We start from the raw sequence: 19,312 nt of genomic DNA, 5'->3' as shown, positions 1-19,312 counted from the left end.
ATATAGACACCATATCGTTCCATTAAGGAAACTTCGATGGAAGATTTGTTGAGCTGAAAGCGTTAGAAAAAAGAGGTTTGTAATATGAAGAGCGCGTATGCCAGTGACAACGAGAACGAGAGTTTTTGGTTTTAAAAAAATTGAAATTTTAGGAAAATAAATTCGTATGATTTTTGTAACTATTTTTCTTAACCCTTTCACGAGCAAATGTCTATTGTACTGTGTAGAACAAATAATATTTTCGTTAATTAATTGTAATGGAAATACAATTTTTCCGATCCTCTTGTAAGACATATAGAGCACGCTAAATAGTCTAATACCAAAATTAGGCTTTTGACAAGGATAAATACATTTACTACTTTGTTAATCAATAAGATCTTAAAATACAATATCGTTGTAAATATATCGAATTCTAAGTGCGATTTTTTAAAAAGATGGATATCTTTTCATCGCGCCTCTTAATCACGAATAATTAAGTATTTGCTATGGAAAATAACGAGGAATACTTGTTAATGCATGATAACGAATGATTAACGAAAGTGGAAAAATAATGTTCGATCAGCATCGAATAATTTGTCCCGGATATATATGAAATTAAAATCACCGTGAAGAAGTAAATATTCATGATCATCACGGTTCAGTTATTCGATGTTAAATGGTTATTTAACGTCGATAGGGGAAAACTTCCGGCGATTTTCCTTCTCATCATGAAATTAATTTCCCAGTAACGAATTTCGAGTTTAAAGGTCTCTTAATTGACAGAAATTATGCGGGTTTCCAATAAATCAAGAGGGTGTACTTTGGAGAAATCTCACCGGGGCGAATTAAAACGTTCAACTCCCTAACTATTTCGATGCTGCCATACGGCTCCAGTGAATATTTATACATAGTATGAATTGCTGTTTCAATGAATAACTTGTAAATAGAAGTAGCAGTCGCAACTACGATTTACCTGCGGGAATTTTAATTAATGGATTTCGAACACTCGATTCCGAATGAGCATCTGCAAACCGGAAGAAATGTAACGATGAGACTCACAGTAAATATTTTTCGAAATTTTCGACATATGCAAATTAAGAAATTTTTGTATGTACATTTCTGTCACGTCCTGATATCACCTTGTTATAAATGAATCTTAAACGGCATCAAAACTTTTCTATGTAAAAAAGTTCCTGTCGCTATTAGAAACCAGATACGAAATCTTCTCTTGGTATATTTTTCCGGTAACCTAAATTTCTAAGCACTGTCTCATATCTTGTAAACTATGAATTATCGATAAAAAGAAATGATAAAAGTAGTTGAAATTCAATCGATTAAATTTCTCGTTTAAAATTCGCCGGGTAGTAAACACCGCCATTACTGTACCTAAAAAGAACAAATATTTTTCTCCAAATATTCTCTGTGCATTTTCTGGTTTTTACAAATTCTCTATGTTCCCTGATCAGAAGAAAAGGATATTAATATCTGAATTTCGTTCAAAACTCCTCTGTTAAAAGCCATCATCGCGGTCAAATTCAGAACAAAAAATTGTACCAGGCAACCCATAGAACCACAGATCTCCTCCTATACAACGTTGTTTATTCCTATGAATTTTTCATGACTTTTTAACTAACAATTACTAAGGATAGAAATGACATAACAGCAACGTATAAACTAATAAATCACTATATTTCCAAATTACGAACCATATTTTTTAAACGTACCAAGCTTCGTTTATGGATCATTGTGCGTCCCGCTCGAATCCAGAAGCAAAACGTGGCAAAGACAATAAGCGTCTCGCGTAAACAACAAGGGCTGCTCTTTATTGAACGATGAATATTTCAGATGGTGTTGCAAACGTAACGCGTGCAACGACTCGCCGATTAAATAAATTTCACATTATTTCTCCCGCTGAAGTATCGTTGTAATAATGGCGCGTCAATTGAATTAACACTGAAAGTATGAATTACCGATTAACGCGTCTCCCGGTCTTAACAACCGTCCGCCCCTTCTCTCTCCCCCTCGGCACTCGACTATTGTGATTTATAACAATGTTGTTTAATATATCGACTACACGGCAGAGGAAATAATTATTCCTGCTGAAGTTATAAATAACCGACGTGAAATTGTGCCGTTTCCTTCGCAACATAACTTATCGATGTATTAATGCTCATACCGATCGTTAAAAGCGAAGAATGACGAGGGTGCGCCAGGATAAAGCGGCAAGGGGATTAACCGAATACGAGGGTTAATTGGCTCGTTCGTCTTTATTACCATAATACCAATGGTGTTATTAACCCCGGGATTCAACGTTTCGAGTGGTTTCTCGCGTGCAACACTCGTGTCAATTGTTACACATTCGTCACAAGTGGACATCAGTTTTGTAGCATTTTCAGCGATGTTGTATTTTTTGGATGATCTAGATGCTTTGCTGCTCGCCTTTTTCCTTTTCGTTTTATTGGGCTAATCAATAGTAGGATAGTAGATTTAATCGAAGAAATATGAAATTCGTTTTATCTATTGAACGCGATAGTAAGTGCTATACTTTGGATATTTTATATATTATGCGTATTTTTGCAGCTTTGAACTTCCTATAAATACACAGATATCAGGAATTAGAATTAAACACATTGTATACACTTAATACAGTTTTCAGATCATTTTTTCTTACATAATGTTATCTCATAATTACTGAAAGAGCCTAAGAATATATATAGAGCCTAAGTGAAATAGGCTGAGGATTGTTGCAATGAATTTTGCATCTTACGTGAGGTAGGTTTTTAGTATATCCATATTTAATGACTGATTTCATGTGGTGTATGATTCTCATTCTTTTCTGAATGTTGAACAGTCGTACTTTTATAAAACAGAATGTTAGGTCAAAATAAAACGATCAAAGGGACAGTTGTTTTAAAAATAAACAGAAGAAACATTTGCATCAGATTGGACATTAAGTTGGATATTCCAAATGAAAGAAGGAAATTTATTTCCAGCTACAGAAAACCATTTTTAACGTGTCGTACCTTTTGTTCGGTTCTACAAGTTTCACATGTATCAAACATTTTCATGCCTTATCTAAAATAATAAAAATATTGAAATTGAAGATAATTAGTGGGACACCTTTTATTTATTGAAGTCTATTAAAATTTAATTGTATCTCGCTTACGCTTAATTAGTTGCCTGCTAACCAATAACAAATATAAAATCAACTTACGATTTAATTAATGCTGTTGCCTACAGATAGTCGATCTTTACGTTCTTCTCAATTAACACATTGAATTAATGCAGGAACACCGAGAGTAAATTAAATTCAGCACACAAACAGCGTAGCTGAGATAAACAGATGCAAAGTTCACGAAATTGTAGAGCTCATTTCAACGAAAAACACCTACGTAGATGACTAATTGAATTTCGTTTAATTTTTATAGAAATGTGTTCATTTCACCTTTACATTCTTTCGTATACCAACACTTGGAATTAATTTGAAATACAGAAAATTAAACACGTCATACAAACGCAGCCGATTCCAGTGGATAAATACAAGGTAGACAAAAATATCAGACTCATTTCCATCAAAACGACTGATTAATCATCATATCTCATCCAATTCAAATCTCTTTACAGCCAATCTATACATTACCTGTACATTATCTTTATATTAATATTTCGGATTGATATAATAATATCCACGAATATAATATTGATTCATTATATTATATAGTATTTACGGTATAATATTTATCCTATACTATATTAATAAATCTCAATGTTCAGTGGAACTGTATTCAGCACTTGTTATATGCTTTAAATCGCTATTAACGCTGTAATAACATTTTATTAAATTCTAACACATTTCCAGATTAGTTTCTAATTTCACCGATATACCTAATCATAACAGTCGCGTTTCATTACAGAGCTCGTGAAATTTGAAAGCGTTTTAGTAACACGTACGATATATTTTTAAATGTTTCTGTAAATGTAAAATACTACCATGAATCAGTGTATTAACTTGAGAAGGAACGAGGATGGCTATTTAAACTGCATACTAATTTTTCACTATACGAATCGTTCAGAAACCATGCTAATCAATTCCATAAATTAAAATACATTATAAAAATAACATTTACAAATATTACTCTTCCCATTAGATTTTCCTTGGTATTTACGATTATTTATGCCTTCTCCTTGCGATAAATGAATTTATGAAAATAAAATTCCATTATGGAGATGTTGAATACTAATTACGTGTACATCAGGATAATGTGAGATTAATAACTTTATAAAAAATCGAAAAGCTCGCGTATTTTCCCATTTCTATACACATTTTCAGACTGATTCCAAACTTTACCGATATAACAATAGCAATCGTGTTCTCGTTACAACGCCAATGAGATTTTAATACGTTTCATAAGACACATATAATACAAACGTAAAAGTTCTGCTATTGTGGGCGTCGAAATACTTTGGCGAGCTGATGCGTATAGAAAGTTGCACACCAAGTTTCAAAAGGATTTTCATGAACCTGGCGGAAGAAGCAACATGGTTCACCGGCGAAAATACGCGTGTCACGTTCGCATAATGATTTCGAGCGGAGTGGCGTGTCGGCCGTCGGTCAATATTCAGCTGGGTTTTCCCGTAGAATGAAATTTATCGTGCAACGCACGCCATTATCGGTTATTACGTCACGAAAGACACGTGCCACTGATGTAGCCCGGGTCGCGCCGAATGCATGCATTAAACCCGGTTTTGAAATATTAAATACGATATCGAGCCGAACGCAAATAACAATGCTATTATCAGCACCGAAGTAATAATTAATTTACGCGCGGAACAATAGTCGGTCCCCGTCGTTTTTTATTTCCTGCAAAACGAGTTCCTTTCGACCGAGTTCCATTAACGCTTTCAAACGTTCTAGCATTTCGTAAACTTCGTCAATTTATTCATCTTTCTATGAATTATGTGTTTACTTCGCAAATACACCGTCGTTGTTATACGTTTCATTTGAAATGTTGTTGCAAAAGGATGGTAAATATCAGGCTTATGTTTTTTAATTGATCCCATTAATGATCATGAAATAACGCGTATACGGTGCGTAAATATAGCGCTCTGACGAATTGTAAATGGAGTAATTTATACAGTGGCACGCAGAAGTATTGGTACATTCGTCGATATCCTTCATCAACGTATCACGTTTGTTACAAACATTTTGAAATTTCATTGCACTTATAATGAACATTCAACTATCGCGATCACATTGGAAAAATTCTAAACGATTCTAAAAGCATGTATTAGGTTGTCCGAAAAGTTTCTTTCGTTTCATGAGGAAATAATAGACGCAAAAGGCGTTTTGTTCTATATTATTTTGTCGAATTACGTACGATCCATTTCAGACTTGGTTTCACGTCACACTTGGTTTGTATGAAGATGCACTGTTGTAAAAAATACGTTTGCGAAAGAAAAACACTTTTCGGACAACCTAATACAAAAGCTAATAGTTAGAAGCTACGAGTATACTTATTTGCAAGTTACAAGTATTAGATTGTGCGAGAAGTTTCTTTCGTTTCATAAGGTGATAATGGATGAACAACAATTTCTGTTTTATATTATTTTATTGAATTAGGTATGGTCCATTTCGTTCTATTTCTATTATTACGTTCGTGCATAATTCAATAAACTAATATAAATCAAAAAACATTGTGCGTCTATTATTTCCTTCTAAAATGAAAGAAACTTCTCAGACAACCTAATATTTAGTACAAGGATATTATTCAACCCATTTATCACAAATTACGACAGTTCTCCTATAACGCGATATTTTTCTTTCCATATAACACAGGACGAATTAACCGTGTTATACGTAGAAACGTTCACTGTATACATTTTGCAGAAATCGCAGAGACACTTGAACAAGCAATCATCCGTAATAAGAGACGCGAGGTTTTCACGGCCTGAATTGTCACACTTAACGCTGTTGTACACAACACTGTTTGAGTTGGACCCTGAAGGAGCTAATTGCAGTGCTGGTGAAACGTCGGAAAGAAATTCCTCCTGAATACGACTTTAACCAGTGTTGTATACAACAGCGTTAATAATAAATCTCCATATTCAGTAGGACCATCTTTAACACTTATTGCTTAAAATAACTGTTTATACTGTAGACCAATTTTTTATTAAATATAAATTTACAATAAACATCTTGCAACTTCCATTGATAATAGATATATGGATTTTCAGAGTAGATTCAACACAATCTTGACACTCACATTTCATTATACTATTAATGAAATATCAAAATATATTGTTTAACATGCAGGATGTGCGTGTACAAATTTTCTATGATTAATGTATATTTTTACTTTACTGAGTGATACACTAATTGAAGTGGAAATCTCATATAAGAGACAGTAGCACATTTTGCTGGAAGTTGAATTAAAAGTTTTACAGTCTCTATCGTTTTAGTGCACACAGATTGCAGATATTTCGTCGAGAGGCGGTTTAATGTTAAACACAAGGGGCACGTCTAAGCTTATAAAACAGGGTATTTCTTAGTATTTTTCTTATATAAAAATCGCTTTTTCATCAAATGCGTCAAACGTGCTTTAAACCTTTATTCGAGGCTTCCATCTAAACATTACTTTAATTAATATTTATTTATATTTTTATTCGTATAGTTATATATGTTATATTTATCTAACTTTTACTTTTCTCTTCGTATCAAAGATAGCTAACAAGTAAAATTCCTAGGAAAGTATCATGAATAATCTGAATATTCAAAGAGAAGCTGTTGTGAAACCAAATATCGCAGTAAACTCGAATAAAGTAGCTTGTTACAGTTTTCACTAAGATATTGACGATGAGATAATATGTGCGAGAATAGTTGCGCGAAATATGCAAATTGCGTAGTGACGAAGAGGAAAAGGTTTCGATAGCATATCGGGTGGGATATTGAAAAGCAGAAAAGCGATTTTCGAAAAATGGGAAAAATTTACGTGGCGGATTTCGTGAATGGAAATAAAAAAAAGATATGGATAAAAGTTCTTCTGAAAAGAGTTTTTGAAGGCGATGGTTTAACAAGTTCAAAAGGATTCCGTGCGAATTTTGAAACGGATATTATCCCGCTTTAAAAACTGAATCAATAATCTGGAAAGCAACTTGCAGATAATTTTGAAAAACTATGTTACTACGTAATCAGAGCCGTTACAATATCTCATATATATAAATTGACGATTAATCGAACTTTGATAATTAATTGGACAGATATCGCGTTCAATCAGCGACAGTTGTATCATTGAAAAAGGAACGGAATTAATTACTTTGTTCGCAAACGACCCCTTATTTGCAATGTAGAATAATGTTAAACAGACTGTGTGATTCATTGGTAAAAAAGAACATATTTGTACTTCATAATTTTGCTTATCTGAAGTAACAGACACCGAGATCCATTTCGTTCAACCGAGAATCCCGTGTAATTAATGAGAATATGTATTTCATGGGCAGCAAAATTTGCATCGTAAACGTACGTGCAATCATAACGATTGATACCGAACATGCAAGTTCATCCTCTTTATTTTCATTGTGGTTGCGTGCCCAATGTGTGCACAAAGTAGAGACTCTAAGAGGGAATTATTAAAATTAATGTCACTTCTTTCTTCGACAGCAATAACATGAAAGCAATGCTTCAATGTATTATTCTTCGTATAAATTTCGTTTATTTATTGAAAGTTTTAATATGAGAAAAAAACCAATCGTCTTCATACGTTACACAATATTTCTATACTGTTGTATACTATTTGGAGATCATCCCATAATTCCCACAAAAATAGTTCATCCCCTATGTTCACCTATAACTCTAACCATTGATCCGAACAACCATCCAGTAACTTTTCTCGACCTATGTTTAACGATAACTCTAAATTATTTGGACATTTTCACAAACACCTTGTATTTTCACCGACATTGTCGAATCACATAAAAACGTATGTATATAGCCTTTGCTTTTTAACAGTATCTTCGAACCACCCGAAGAATGATAAACCTTCCATCTAATGGAATAAAAATGATCATAAAACGACGGTATAAATTTACCATAAAACAGTGACCGGACGAAAAACACGAGCTACTTCCTCGTGAGACAACCTAACTAAGCAATATGAAAGCACTGAACACGTCATAGAAATTTAGGTGGATCGATTTTACGGGTTCGAGTTCCGCCATATTCACGTACAAATTCTATAGAAAGCCGTACGTGAGAGTCTTAAAGTTATCTCGGAAAACATCAAGATAAGAATATACGAAAAGATTACTTCTGTGAACGAAGGCGAAATACAGAGAGAGGTAGTGGTAGGTTTCATGGAACACTCGGCGTTTGATTATTCAATCCACGGGATAATTATACAAAAATAAGAGCATGTTTACACGAGTGCATAAATAACGGGGTAAACGGGTTGATTTCTCGTTATCGTCGGGAAAAACGAGACAACGATCGATGGGTTCAACGATCGAAAAACTCGGTTCAAAGCGAACAGAACGAGGAAGAGAGGGAAAAAAGGAAACAGGATGTATGAAAAGTAAATTGGTCTGGGATGAATCGACTGGACGCCTTGTTTGAACTGGCCAGGCAAAATTAGCGAGTTGCTGGGCTACTGTGCAACCAGGTAAACGATGTAAAGTGGAAAAAAGAATACATACACACGAAGAGAACCGGGGGCTCAGAGGAGATTAAAACGTTGCGAAAGCGTTCCTGGTGTCTTGAATTATTTAGAGCTTCAAACGGAAAAACTCGCGTTGTTTTTTCACTAGCTCAGATTCGGCGCTTTCATTAAACATTTCGCATAAATGTGTACGTCAACTACTCACAAAGTAGATCTAATAAAAACGCCATTACTATTTAGACAGGGCGTATACGTATAGTATACTACATTTACGCATTTCTCTCTTGACACATAAAATAATAGTAAAACCGCACTTAGTCGTTCTAAAACGTACCAAACTACTTTGCAATGAAATTTTATAACATTTCAGTTGAATAAATACAATCTCTTGATAGGCTAAATAAACGTTTATGAGTAATTGTAAGCGTATCAAATTTTATACTTTCGCTGTGACATCCACGGCACAAGAACTCAATCGAAACCACCCCTAAACCCAAGCTACATCGCGCAGAACAAAGCATCCATAAATCTTCTACAGACCGCCGCGTGTCGCCCTTGCCAAAATTCACGAGCACGCGCCAAAAATACACCACCGTTCATAAATATCTGGATAACAGTGCGTAAATATTAATGAAACATATAAATTACAGAGAAGCCAACGTGGCCCAAGAACAGTACTTATTATCTTCTTATAAAATCAACGAGTAATAAGTTTTAGCTATTCATTGAACGATCTAGCGATCATTGTTCATCACCTCGCATGGTATTTATCGACAATTAAAATACATCTCGTCACGAGTAAGCGAGTCATAGTCCTAGTTCTTAACTGTTCCATCTCTCCACTAGCTTCTACACCGAGAAAAAACCTAATTTAAAATTTATCAAATTTAATATTATTGCGTGGAGTTAGTCTTCTAAATAAAATTTCACTTCTTTACAGCAACGAGACATACGTGCATGGTCGGTTAATTATTCGTGAAAAATAGACTTAGTTAAAAACCAGGACGAATAATTCTCCCGGTATTTTTCAACATTTATTATTGTACCTATTTATCCACCCAAGTTCTCCAAAGCCGATGAAAAACACACAAACAGTGCTATCCTTCGAAAAAAAAAAAAAGAAGAATTAATCGTCGGTTGTACGCAGCATCGTCACCGAGCATCATCGAAAGGGCGATTCGTTATCCTGGTAACAGGTGCTCGGGACCGGCGGCGTAACAAAAACACGAGGGGCGGTTCGGCGCGCGAGAAAGGAAGCCCATTAGCGTTCGCGCGAAAGCGAAGTGGTCGCTCATTCATGAACTCGCCAGACATACCGTTGTACCCACTATCGTACTACTACTATTACTACTACTACTACTACTACGACTACTATTACTACTACTACTACTACCGGTGTTACTACCACTACGATACGGCCACGTCACCACCACTTTTACGCCACTCCAACGGCAACGTTGGTGTTGGTTACGTGTGTTCCACCGCAAACCGGCACCACCACCGCGATACCGCACATCCCGTGGCCACCCGCGTTCCTCGCGTTCTTACCCGAAGGAGTTTCGAATGCTACTGCGTTCGCCCAGCCCTCCCCTCACCCGAACCACCCAATCCTTAACCACCTCAATCTGATCACCGGCCACCTTGACACTGAAACTGAATTTTGGTAGCGCAAGTATCGACTTGCGTGAATTAGAAGAAGATCGTCTCGGCGAGGAGAGTAGAAAGAAGGAGGATTTGAAATTTCGTGAACGAAGAGCGAAGAGAAAATGAAGAAGATCGAGGATCTTTCGAATATTCGAGTAGCGAACGAAAAATGGAAGGAAATTGAGAATTCTTTAAGCGCAGAGTAAAAGGAAGATAGAAAAGATTGGTAATTTTTCGGGTAGGTTTATGAGAGAAGAAAATCAAGAAGATGTGGAATTTTTTAGCGAAGAGCGAAGAAAAAATAGAGAAGATTGGGAATTTAATTGAATAAAGAGAATAATTCGTGATAAATAAGAATACTATTTTGGATTTTGTAATTTAAAAAATTTACTCAATGACAGAATCTATCTGTATACGAAATGATCGAGAAGGATCCTTATAGAAGTCCCATAATTATTCAACGTGTATCATAACGAGTAGCCTTGGTATTAATCGATCGTGACAAATTATGCTATTCAAAAACAAGCAATATATCTTCTTTGTTTACCCTTTGTAACTTTCCTAATAATTTCTATGAGAAAGTATCCTTTTTAAAATCAAAATCGAAATCAATATTCATCGTGAAATTATCTAGCCTATTTTTTTTAATTTGGGAATTCATAACATTTATTTTTCTATTCTATTCAGCTTTCGTTTTAAGTTTGTTCATCCATTAACCCCTCAAACATTTTCTCTTCAAGCCCTGTTGTTTCGAGATTTTTGATCTTTGAATGTTTTATATGTTTCCTATCGTTTGGACCTATGAAACGTTTCAAGATTTGTTATCCCTTTACTCTTATTGGAAACTATTTTTTTCTGAATCGTTATACGTTTAAGAGGTCTTTTGTCTACCTTAAAATATTGGAGTTGTCCTCTACAAATTATTTCCTACGAATAAACAATATCTTTTTAATACTTTCATAGGTTCCATAGGCGAAAAAAATGTGTAGCCTTAATTAAGAAGATAATTATCACGATGTTAAATTTTTTATGCTAAAAACAACAGCCGTAGGATCTTAAAAATATTTACTACAAAAGAGAACAAAGAATATTTTTCAGACTCTAATTAACTAGACTCGAAAAACTGAGAAAAAAAGTGTAGTCTACGAAGTAGGATTTAAACAAATTCTATCGCTGGAAACTTCGAATGATTTTCCCTTGATGGAAGATTAAGAGACGAGTACATTTCCATTTTATGGAATATTTTACTGGATCCTGTTCATACAGGATACGACGGATCAATAATTCAGAAATTCCAGCTTAGCGAGCTCCCAGCATAGGGAGAATGGTTTTTGGAATTTCTCGTAAAAAAAGATAAAAAAAAATACGTATACCGGGACCATTTTTATTTCGAGCTATAAGAAGTTTATTCGCGGCGTAGCATCCCATAAAATGCTCGTAAACCGTCACGTACAGGCGTAAAAGGTATTTCAAATTTTTTTTGCTTCCCAAGTATCGTATACGACTGATTGCAGTGTTTAAACTTCCATGGAAGTTACGTAAAAATTGTTTCCCTTCCTAGAATATATGTTGCTGCCACTGAATTTCGAAACCGGAATAAAACCTGCAATATTTATATTGCATCGATACTTGCACGATATATGCATAGTAGCTACAATAGTATTTAAAGTATACACAGCCTTTACGTACGTAAAAACGTCAATTAGTAGACTGATCAGACACAAGTATGACGTATTACATGTCATATAGTAGTCTCATTTGGTAGTCTCATGTGACTAAAAAAATTTAATACTATAAAAATTGTTGAAGTGGTCACCACATCTAAGAAAACTCTACATCTGGTCTTTTTAGCTTTCTAAAGCACTGAAGCCATCGACAGCGTATAGACAAAAGACTGGGACGAAGGCAGACCATAAACAATAGACAGGCGACGATGGCTTCGGGGTTTTCAGTGTTATAGGGTAACACTGCCAGCGTGCGGATCTGGACCAGCTCAAATTATATTCCTACTTGTACTTACGCTTCTGTATTAAAATATATTTTCTACCTTACAATTTATCCACGCGTTTCTCTGTTTATACATCTAATAACCTCGACAAAAATAAAACACATGTAGCGGCACATGAGCTAGAGGACAATTCGCACATAATGTAATAATAAATAAACTCCGAGCAAAACAATGTCGCCGCTACGTACGACCGTCAAACGAAGACGAATTTGGATTTTCCGGCTCTCCCCTAACCAGTATAAATAAACGGACGCGATCGTAAGGAGTTCAGTATCTATCAGTTATCAACGAGTTATCGACGATCTTATTAGCGATTTACACTGTCTTTAGCGAATCTGTAAGTACGAGCGATTATTGTCTGTATTAATTTATCATTTTAAATATGCTTGACGGTTTTCAACAGCGAGTTATCTCGTTATTCGAACAAACCAATCGTCCTCTACAGTGACCAACAAACCTCTACATACAGAAACTGGGATAATAAAGGTTACGTGTTTCTTATGCACATAATAATAATACTTCTTCCACAGCCATTGTAGCTATCGTCTCGATAGTGGACTACAACCCCCATAGGATTAAAATACACAGTCTTTTACTCTTTCTCGATCGATATAAATCAATATTTGAGAAAAACTTCATTGAAATCAACTTGATGTATATTACATTATAAAGCTGGATATTTTCATACAATGGAAACTCGATTTGACTTTCAACCACTCGTTCGTAGCGACAATTATCGGAGAATTCATGAAAATGTTAAATATCTTCTCGCAGAGAGCTCGTTCACGGTCGAGTTTCAAATTGAAAAGAAGTCGATTCTCGAATGGAGGCGTGATTTCATCGTATTTTTTTTTCTTCTTTTTTTCTACCACCCCTCGTATCCTCCCTTTTCCACGAGAGCCTCAAACGATTACCACGTACTGCGAATTTTCACGCGAGAGACAGCCTCTTGAAAACAGTTCAGTTGACCTATTTCCTTCGTTCCAAATGACAGATTGGAATCAAACTTTTCTCCGGGAAATTCTCGCCAAAAATAGTGCACGCTGACGTTACCGGATGAAGATCGATGATATGAAACTGCCGCTGAAGATTTTCCTACTAAACTCGTGCTATCCTCATGACACTGATTGACTCGTATTTATCATAAAAAGAACAACCGACGAGTAATATTTTACTTCTCTAAATTGATTGTTTACTGTCGCATTACAACAGTGTATCAGCATATTATATATTTTTCAAGTTATCTTTTGTAGAAAAGAAATCAACTCTAAAGTATCATCTGGCTTGATAATAAAATATGTTGCAGTATAAGATGAGATAATCGATAATAACTTTTTAATTACATGCAATGGCTCGTAAAAACTTCTCGTGGATATATCGTGTGTGTAGAAAACATTTCGAAATTTCGTACAGTCCAAATAAAATAATATTTTCATATGATATGATATTGAAATATTCTTCTTAGTCACCGTGTATCATACAACGATGATTTCACGACAAAATTTCGAGATTCCGTAACACTTAATATCGTTAAGGTAACGGTGGAACGACGTCTGGTTTCTCGATATCGACGCCTTGACCCTGAACAGCCACTGAACTTCATAACTTTGCAGCAACTTCCCGAAAAGTTTTCTCGTAAGAATAAAAAGTGACAGGGATGTGCATAAACAGGATGAACTTGTACTTTCCGCGTTGAAAGTGTATTCGATGGTTTCGTGTAGAAGTTTTAACTTTAAATGGACCAAGTACAGAATGAGTTTCTTAGCGTTCTTGTTCCAGATTTATGAAAACTACCCGCTGAAACGAATGATATTCACTTTTCGTTTAATACAATCGTTTTTACTTTCCGCCTGCCCGCTAGTTAATCCTGATATTCTACTTAATTTTAATTAGAAACAAAATTAAAAAACGGACGAAATTAATTAGTCACCAAAATATGAGAAAGATGTCTTGTAAATGAGAAAATATCTACAAACGGAATAACGAGTCGATAATATAATTTCAACAGCCCAAAAATAGGATAATAAATCAGAGAACAGCCGACAAATGAACGAATAAATAAAGTAACAGAATCTGGCGAAGTTTAAGAAGAACGCACGAAATGCACGTGGAAAATCTGCGCCGATTAGACAACCCTTATATCGCTATGTATTCTATAACAATCCTAACAATATTATAATAACAATAATGTTATCCCGCAATCGTAATAATAACAATTTACGCGTTGATCTTTCTCAAAAGTCAACGATCCAATTTTTAAATTAAAAATTCTCAACCAGCACGAATGAATCGACCAACGATCCAACAATTAAACGTTCACATACGGACTTGAAGCAGATACACCCACGTTCCAACCAATTATTCACATCTTGACTCACTCTGCACTCGACGAATCAGTTTCGTCATCAGACAAACCGGAACACATATCGGGAACGAACGTAGTAGGCATCGGTGAAATTCGCATTTCGAAGGCTGCTTTAACGAGCAGCTCGTTAAACGCGAGGCAAGCTCGCACGTAAGCTCACGACCACGTGTCCTCCGAACAGATTCTACGCGTTCCACCATCCATTACCTTCTTTACCCATATCAACTCACCAATCACTCTCACGACTGCGAAAAAAGCAAAAATCCAGAAATCCCAACCAGAGCTAAACCACCTGGATAATATCATTTAGAAACTGACCAAAACTTTTCCCTGCAACTGTTCGAGGGATAGGAAACCTTTCTCCGAAATACGACAGTGTATCCAAAATGAGAATGCCACCGTTCACTCTCACAAGTCCAAAGAACAGAAATCATTTCGCCTACACCTAACACTTAGCTCATACGTGTGTACTGAGAAACGATCAAACTTTTGCCAAATTGTACAACAACGTGTCCGAAATTAAAGTACGACGATGGTGATGAGAATGACCGATGAACGTGTTAAAAGGCCGAGCCGTTTTCAACAGAATTAAAAAGGTGTGAAGCAAAAGATTTCTCACCCCCCGCAGCAGCCAGGCCTCGCAGCTTCCGCTGGAGCTCCGACCGTAAACACACGTCGGTGGTTGATCGCGTACTGAAGTTTCCACCGCGGATCCGACATCCGACTAGGATCCCACACCGGCGAACACCGGCAACCCCCGCCTCCCCTTGCCCCACCGTGCGTCCTCTGCGCCCCACCAGACACCCCGCTCGACGCTCAGCGTCGACGAACAACCACCCTTTTTAACCCTCCCGCCTAGCCGCCACTCGAAACCGTCACCCGACGTCACCGTACGCCTCCACCTACGGTACCATCCCCCTATCCATCCTGTCGGCCTGACACCTAGTCGCCCGACAGAAGCCGCCGGACGAGATGAAGTAGTTTCTTCTTATCTCGAGAGGATACGCGGGGGTAGGGTGCTCTGATCGTACCGGATTGTGGCGGTGTGCGCCGGATGAGAAAGAATTGGATGGGTTGCGACTTGCTGGCTTTTGTTTTTAAAGATAAAGGTTGGATCTCTTCGGATTTTTGGAGGAAGATTCGAAGAGAAACTAGGGTAGATACACGAGGGCTTAATGGTACGCAGGCCAGTGCGAGGCTCGGATTGTACGATAGTATTGCAATAGGTCTTGTTTGCAAGTTTGCTTATGGTTAAAGTTTTTGAGAACTTTTTTGTATATTTGGAGAATCTAACAGGTTTGAAAGAAAGTATATGGGGCGTGATGATTGAAACGTAAGTGGCATGTGGTAGCTTGCAAACGATTGGGTGATCGTAGTTAGAAGTTATGTTGGAATATGTCGGGTGAGAGAGAATTGTATGGGCTTTAGCTGCAGTTACAATTCTGGATTTTAAGGATAAGGGTTGGCTGTCTTCAAATTCTTGGAGGAAAATTGGGAAATTTGAAAGAAAAAACACGGGATATACGAGGGTTTAATAATACATAGGTGAATACGAAGATTGCTTTCGTGCGAAAGGTTGGTTATGGTTGAAGTTTTCGAGGATTTGGAGGATCTAGCAGATTTGCAGGAAGGTGAAGTATATCGGGTGTAATGATTGAATCGCAAGTGTTATGTAGCAGCTTTCGAATCGATTGTATGATCGTACAAGTTACGCTGCAATATGTTGGATGAGAAAAAATTCAATGGGTTGCAACGTGCTGGGTCTTGTTTGCTGCCAAAGCGTTGGTTATGGTTGAAGTTTATTGGGATTTGTTGAGATATTTGGAAGATTTGAAAGATTTGAAGAAAGGCAAAATATTTTCGGTATGATGAATCATCGATTATGTCATGGTACGGATTGTGCGAAGGAGAATTGGATGTGTTACGCTATGCTGGTCCTTGTCTTTCAAAATAAGTCAGTTCTCCAAAGACTTTTGTGGAAAATTCGACAAATTCGAAGACAGACCGGGTATATGGGAGTCGAATAACAGGTGAGTGTGAGGGGATCGTACGATTGTATAAGTTGTGATGGAATAGAGAAAGTTAAATGAGTTATAGGATTTTATTTTTGGGGATAAGAGTTCTTTTCAAACTTTTGGGGCGAAATTTGGAAGATCCAAAGAAAGGCGGAGTTGATAAATAGTGCGATAAATGAGTGTAAGTGTAAGGGTTGCATTATACGATTCTATAAATTGTAAAAAAATTCTGTACTTGTAAGAAGAACATTCGATCGGTTGTATTATTTCTTCTACTTTTAAAGATAGTTTTTAAGACAAATTTTTCGAGAAATTTGGGAGATTCGAAGAAAAATGGGCTATGTAGTTGTTGGACGATAGGTGGAATGTGAGATGTATAATATACCGTGTGTGTGTGTGTGTGTGTAAACTCCCATGTTATTCTCTTGCAACTTCGAACAAGAATCGAACGAGATATATAGAATATCAGCAAACAAAGTACATTAAAAACCTTGAAATTCATAGATCGTAATCGTTGATCTATGTCTTCGAATAATTCCAACTATCCAAAATTAAAAAAGAAATCATATGGAATATTTAAGTACTCTAAAACATTTTATCATTTTAGAGAGACTATTGAAACAGTACGTTTCAAAATCAAATAAAAGTTATAACCTTTAGGAAGACCCCTATATATTGTTACAATTTTTCTAATATTATTAAAGTCTATCGAGATTTACGGTTTCATGATAAATGGTACTACATATTCTATTTTAAAAGTTATGCTTTATAATTATGTTAAATAGTAATACTATGTGATACTATAATACTATAAAATCTTATCGTCTAAAAGTCTGTTTTCAATACTAACGTGTACGGTCGTCTCGATTCTAGAAGAAGAAACGAGAAAAATGAAATAAAAGAGTATATAACAGTAACTTGAAATTGAAAAACAGTAACTTGAGAAATATATCTTTCTTGGAGGTACTGTAATTTTTAAAATTTGATTCTAGCGATACGCATTTATAAGAAGATTGGAAACCTTCCATTCATATTATTATTATATTATTATTATATACTGAAAGAAAGATCTATCACGGAGAGATTAAATTAATCCCAAGAAGAACAATATATTTTTGCTGTTACGCTTAAAAGATTCCTATTCTCTCAGAATCGAGATATTCGCAATTCAATCACAGGTCCAAGATAGATATCTAAAGATGAAAAGTATTGTCAGGGGTGAGATAGCTTCCGGAGATGATCCGCAGATTGCTGAACCTTGGATTAAAAATTTTTGAAAAACGGTTTTTCAATGGAGAAGGGAATCGGGTCTCCCCGGGAAGTCGACGGTTTTCACCGGTTGCAGATTTGCCAGAGTCCCAGGTTGGTAAGAACTTTTTACACCAGTAAAAGGCTTCCTGTTTCTGCAACTTGTTAAGAATTCGCCCTTTCGCTTTTCCACCGGCACTCGGATAAAACGGCCCGTTTATGTGAACCTTGCCCTCTCAATGTATACGCAATCTCCTTTGAATAAATTTCCGGTAATACTTCTCGAACAAAGGAATATCATACGCGTCGTGTCGTAATACAAGTTTTTCCTATGTGTACACGATCGAAAATGTCTTGTATAATGTGAGAAAAGAGTTCAAATTTACCGTAATTATGGTCCACTTATCTTGCTACGAGAAAATGTTGCAATAAGCTGGGTTCACTGTAGAAGAATAACCTAATGTTTCTTTGAAGAGACTGAAATTGCGATCGAAGTAAAAAATATTGAGATATTTATTAGATTATATCCATAAATTTATTTACGGTTCTTGAGAAAAGTGTAAGAAATCATTTTTTATGTAACAAATCTATTTAATCGAGGATGTATGTATTATTTTGTCCTGGTATCCTTCACGAATGGATTAAGCAACTCAATTACCCTATCGCTTTAAACCTTAAACTTCGTACGTTGTCTTTTTATAAAAATATCAATTTCAATATAGATATTGAATGTATGTATTTTTATATTCTTTGAATGATTTATTGATTACTCGTAAAACTTCTTCAGATATTGCAATAATTAATACTCCAGCACGAGTTAATGGTTTAAAGTTGAGTGCACCTAATTTAGTTTCTAATCTTCAATGAAGAAACCAAAACAAATGCTAATTGTGATAAAATGTTACGTTATACGTGTTTAACCATTGTCCTAAACATTCAGTAGCTTTACAAAACATACGTCCTTGATAATAAAAATTATTTACAACTAATAATAATATTATTCTATTATCATGATCAAATAGTTCAAGTTCTATTTTCGTAAAAGTAAATCTGTGCGCTTCTGTGTCTTTAAATATTCCATAAATACATGATTATAATGTGAGCAAAAATTCACCCTTTTTTATCACTAGTGCAATATTAAAAAATTGTACTAATTAAGGATTAAATGCTTTACACCTTCAACAATACTTAGAAAATTAATAACACTATATAATATTTTCGATGGTCAAAATCAGTTATTAGAAATACAGGTACATATAGTGTAACTAATTATCTCGCATTCTGACGCTGTGAAGGATTTTAACACGACCACCTAAGAGGCTGCCGTGCGGAGGAGGGTTAACCATCGCGGTTGGCCGCGAGATCACCACCAACCTCCTAGCTTCCGAAGCTCTCGCCGCGA

At 35.8% G+C, this 19,312-nt stretch overlaps 1 protein-coding gene across 5 annotated transcripts in view; it reads right to left on the bottom strand.

The window, feature by feature from the left end:
* The window catches only part of LOC122566114 (Down syndrome cell adhesion molecule-like protein Dscam2), a 314,600-nt gene extending 299,237 nt beyond the window's left edge, over positions 1-15,363 (bottom strand). For all 5 annotated transcript variants that reach the window (XM_043722870.1, XM_043722867.1, XM_043722868.1 and 2 more), the window contains exon 1: positions 15,267-15,363. The gene's annotated coding sequence lies outside the window, so the exon portion shown is untranslated. The remainder of the gene's footprint in view (positions 1-15,266) is intronic.
* Positions 15,364-19,312: the final 3,949 nt, after the last annotated feature.

The sequence above is a fragment of the Bombus pyrosoma genome, linkage group LG3 (genome assembly GCF_014825855.1).
Source record: "Bombus pyrosoma isolate SC7728 linkage group LG3, ASM1482585v1, whole genome shotgun sequence".
Taxonomy (NCBI): domain Eukaryota; kingdom Metazoa; phylum Arthropoda; class Insecta; order Hymenoptera; family Apidae; genus Bombus; species Bombus pyrosoma.
This window is presented reverse-complemented; position numbering and strand designations above follow the sequence as displayed.